The sequence below is a fragment of the Lissotriton vulgaris genome, chromosome 8, assembly GCF_964263255.1.
Source record: "Lissotriton vulgaris chromosome 8, aLisVul1.2, whole genome shotgun sequence".
Taxonomy (NCBI): Eukaryota; Metazoa; Chordata; class Amphibia; order Caudata; family Salamandridae; genus Lissotriton; species Lissotriton vulgaris.
Genome location: NC_141696.1, coordinates 1,471,365,837 through 1,471,370,836, shown reverse-complemented (window position 1 = coordinate 1,471,370,836; position 5,000 = coordinate 1,471,365,837).

The following is a 5,000-nucleotide window of genomic DNA, read 5'->3' as shown; positions in this document are numbered from 1 at the left end:
CGGGACTGGGGCCGGGACCGGGCCCGGGGCTTGAGCCCAGTCCGGCAGGGCCCGGTGGTGCTGGAATACCCCTCCGTCCTGCAAGCCGGCCTGGGGTCCGGGGCGCCCGGGACGGAGGGTCGACCGGGGCCCAGGGAGGCTCTCCCCGGCCTGGACTAGGGTTCGGAAAGCCGGGACTGGGGCCGGGACCGGGCCCGGGGCTTGAGCTCCGTCCGGCAGGGCCCGGTGGAGCGGGAATACCCCTCCGTCCTGCAAGCCGGCCGGGGGTCCGGGGCGCCCGGGACGGAGGGTCGACCGGGGCCCAGGGAGGCTCTCCCCGGCCTGGACTAGGGTTCAGAAAGCCGGGACTGGGGCCGGCGGGCCCGGGGCTTGAGCCCCGTCCGGCAGGGCCCGGTGGAGCGGGAATACCCCTCCGTCCTGCTAGCCGGCCGGGGGTCCGGGGCGCCCGGGACAGAGGGTCCATCAGGGCCCGGGGAGGCCTGAAGCCCCGGAGCCCCAGAGCCCCGGAGGCCTGGAGCCTTGGAGCCCCGGAGCTCCCTACAGGCCTGGGGCAGGCAGATTGGTGTCATTTCGGTCCCGGCCATCTGGTCGCCCCTCTCGCCTCGGCCATCTGGTCGCCTGCAATGCTTTCCTATAAAGCGACCAGATGGCCGGACTTCCCTGGAAGTGCCGATGAGGTGCCATTTGCCTCCCGGATCCCAGCCAGGGCTCCAGGAGGTTGGGCACGTTTGCGCCGTGGGTCCCCTCTGTCACCTCGAGTGCATGGATTACAAGAAATGGGGGTAATTTTCCTCCGGATTAGTAGGTGCAAGGGTATGCCCGAACACCCTTCCGGGGCTGGTTGTTCCCTGCTTGGGACCAGATGGGCGATGCCTGGGCAACACCTCCCAGGCATCCGGGGCTCCCTCCTCCGGCCCACAGAGTGGCAAAGTACCCGGGACGGGATCCATGGGTCCCAGGCCCTGTAACCCTGGAGCCCTGCAGACCTCGAGCCCTGGAGCCCAGCAGCCCCGGAGCTCTGCAGCCCTGGAGCCCTGCAGCCCAGGAGCCCTGGAGCCCTGGAGCCCCGGAGCCCCGGAGCCCCGTAGCCCTGCAGCCCCTCGAGCCATGGAGCCCTGCAGTCCCCGAGCCCTGCAGACCCAGAGACCCAGAGACCCAGAGACCCAGAGACCCATAGACCCATAGACCCAGAGCCCCAGAGCCCCAGAGCCCCAGAGCCCCAGAGACCCATAGACCCAGAGCCCCAGAGCCCCAGAGCCCCAGAGCCCCAGAGCCCCAGAGCCCCAGAGCCCCGGAGGCCTGGAGCCTTGGAGCCCCGGAGCTCCCTACAGGCCTGGGGCAGGCAGATTGGTGTCATTTCGGTCCCGGCCATCTGGTCGCCCCTCTCGCCTCGGCCATCTGGTCGCCCGAAATGCTTTCCTATGTAGCGACCAGATGGCCGGACTTCCCTGGAAGTCCCGATGAGGTGCCATTCGCCTCCCGGATCCCAGCGAGGGCTCCGGGAGGTCGGGCACTTTTGCGCTCTGGGTCCCCTCTGTTACCTCGTGTGCAGGGATTACAAGAAATGGGGGTAACTCACCTCCGGATTGATAGGGACAAGGTACTCTGGGACCCCTCTCGGCCTAGCGGTGTCCGTTGTGCCTGGGGAGCCTGGCTGGGTTCAAGAGCTCCGTCCGGGGCACCGTCCTGGGTCCTTCCGCGTGGCAGGGTGCCAGGGATGGGTTCCGGGGCCCGGGGTTCCCAAGGCCTCTGGGCCTTGGGGTCCCCGGGCCCCGGATGGGGTGCTCTGGCCCAGGGCCCTGTCCTCCGGCCTGCCGCACTGTCAAAGGCCCGGCACTGGGTTCCGTGGTGCCCGGGGTGCCTCCCCGTGCTTGGCTGGGTTCAGGAGCTCCGTCCTGGGGCCCTCAGTTGCCCCGGGGAGGTTGGCCTCCTTGCCCGGGGGTCCGTCCTGGGTCCTGCCGCGTGGCAGGGTGCCTGGGACGGGGTCCGGAGGACCCGGGGTAGGCTTCCCCTGCGCCTCTGGGCCTGGGAGCCCCGGCAGGGTCGAGGGGCCTCGCCGGGCCCCGAGTGGGGTGCTTGGGCCCAGGGCCCCGTCCCTCCGGCCTGCCGCACTGCCAAAGGCCCGGGACTGGGTTCCGTGGTGCCCAGGGAGCCTCCCCTTGCTCCGCTGGGTTTTGGGAGCCCCGTCCGGGGCCCCTGAGAGGGTGGCCTCCATACCGGGGGCTCCGTCCTGGGTCCTGCCGCGCGGCAGGGAGCCCCGGAGCCCCGGAGCCCCGGAGCCCTGCAGCTCCTGATCCCTACAGGCCTGGGGCAGGCAGATTGGTGTCATTTCGGCCGCGGCAATCTTGTCGCCCCTCTCGCCTCGGCCATCTGGTCGCCAGCAATGCTTTCCTATGTAGCGACCAGATGGCCGGACTTCCCTGGAAGTCCCGATGAGGTGCCATTCGCCTCCCGGATCCGAGCGAGGGCTCCGGGAGCTCGCGCACTTTTTCGCCCTGGGTCCCCTCTGTCACCTTGTGTGCACGGATTACAAGAAATATGGGTAATTTTCCTCCGGATTGATAGGGACAAGGTACTCTCGGCCTAGCGGTCCTCAGCCGGCAGCTGGACGGGCCAGGATGTTGCCCCAGCCCCGGGTCTGTTCCTGGGCCTGCCGCGTGGCAGGAAGCCCTGGATGGGGTCCGGGAGGGCCCGGGGAGGCGTCCCCAGCGCCTCCGGTCTCCCAGATGGGGCCAGGGGCCCGGGTTGGGCTCCATCATGAGCACCACAGCTCCATGCCCAAACCCATTTGAACCGCCGCAGTGAAGGGGTTATAGGCGGGTATCTATTCGAATGCGAAAAATGCATGCCGTGACATCGCATTCCTTTACAGCGAGATGCCTTGGCATCACAAGTCAGTAGATCAACTTGATCTAGAGGACACACTAACTAAAGGCATAATAAAATCTATTTTTCAAACAGCAACCCGCGCAACAGGAGGGAAAGTGTTGATAAACTAGCCCCTTCGGTGCTGCTGACGACTTTAGCTCGTCACAATTCCAGTAGGGAAGGTGTTGGTTCATTCCTTATGTTGGAGCGCCATCTAGAGCAAGTCCGGTAGATAATGTGTTTGCAATAGTAGCGCGCAATGCTTTCCAACGGGGCGACCAGATTGCCGGGCTTACCTGGAAGGCCTGAGGCCTGAGGTCCAGGGGAGGGCGGCCTCCCCATCCCGGGCGCTGTCCTTGGTCCTGCTGCGTGGCAGGGTGCCCGGGACGGGGTCCGGAGGGCCCAGGGAGGCTTTCCCTGCGCCGCCGGGCTTGGGAGCCCAGGCTGGGTCCAGGGGCCCGGCCGGGCCCCGGGTCGGGTGCCACGGCCCTGGGCCCGGTCCACCGGCCTGCCGCACAGCCAAAGGACCAGGACGGGGTTCCGTCGTGCCCGGGAAGCCTCCCCTCGCTCGGCTGAGTTCAGCAGCTCCGGCCGGGGGCCCCTGAGGGCCCGGGGAGGGCGGCCTCCCCATCCCGGGCGCTGTCCTTGGTCCTGCTGCGTGCCCGAGACGGGGTCCGGATTGCCCTGGGAGGCTTCCCCTGCGCCTCCGGGCCTGGGAGCCCCGGCTGGGTCCAGGGGCCCGGACGGGCCCCGGGTCGGGTGCCACGGCCCTGGGCCCGGTCCCCCGGCCTGCCACACTGCCAAAGCTCCAGGACAGGGCTCCGTTGTGCCCGGGAAGCCTCCCCTCGCTCGGCCGAGTTCAGCAGCTCCGGCCGGGGCCCCTGAGGGCCCGGGGAGGGCGGCCTCCCCATCCCGGGCGCTGTCCTTGGTCCTGCTGCGTGGCAGGCTGCCCCGGGACGGGGTACGGAGGGCCCGGGGAGGCTTCCCTTTGCGCCTCCGGGCCTGGGAGCCTCGGCTGGGTCCAGGGGCCCGGACGGGCCCCGGGTCGGGTGCCACGGCCCTGGGCCCGGTCCCCCGGCCTGCCACACTGCCAAAGCTCCGGGACAGGGCTCCGTTGTGCCCGGGAAGCCTCCCCTCGCTCGGCCGAGTTCAGCAGCTCCGGCCGGGGCCCCTGAGGGCCCGGGGAGGGCGGCCTCCCCATCCCGGGCGCTGTCCTTGGTCCTGCTGCGTGGCAGGCTGCCCCGGGACGGGGTCCGGAGGGCCCGGGGAGGCTTCCCCTGTGCCTCCGGGCCTGGGAGCCCCGGCTGTGTCCGGGGGCCAGGCCGGGCCCCAGGTCGGGTGCCACGGCCCCGGGCCTTTGGTCCCCACGCCCCCGTTCCCTGGCGCCAGCTCACTTTTTCGTTGGGGCATAGAGTGACACCGGCTGGCTTGACTTTCGTGCCCGGCTATCTGGTCTCTGGGATCCCCTCGGCCATCTGGTCTCTGGGATCCCCTCGGCCATCTGGTCTCCGGGATCCCCTCGGCCATCTGGTCTCTAGGTTCGCCTCGGCCATCTGGTCTCCCGCAATGCTTTCCTATGAGGGCGACCAGATGGCCGAACTTCCCTGGAAGTCCCGATGAGGTGCCATTTGCCTCCCTTTCGCGCCTTAGGTCCCCTCTGTCACCTCAAGTGCACGGATTACAAGAAAGGGGGGTAATTTTCCTCCGGATTACTAGGGAGAGGGTCAGTCAGACCTCCGTGTGGTTTTGCGATTCTGAATCAGGGGAAGGCAGGACCCGGGCACGGGTACGTACCTGCCGCTCAGCCCCCTTGCCGATGGGCCTTTTCCTCCGAGTTTGCTCAGGCAGGCCTCCGCGAGGTCTGGCCATGCTGAGACGGGGCCAGGCAGCACCCGGGCCAGCCCGCCGGGGCCCCCAGGGGCCCGGGGGATTGCACCTGCCTCTCAGCCCCTTCCCGATGGTTCTTTTTCTCCGAGTTTTTTCCTACAGTCCGACCTCCGACAGGTCCGGCGGTTCTGAATCCGGGGAAGGCAGGACCCGGGCCCGCCCGCCGGGGCCCCCAGGGGCCCGGGTACGCACCTGCCGCTCGGCCCCATCGCCGATGGGCCTTTTCCTCCGAGTTTGCTCAGGCA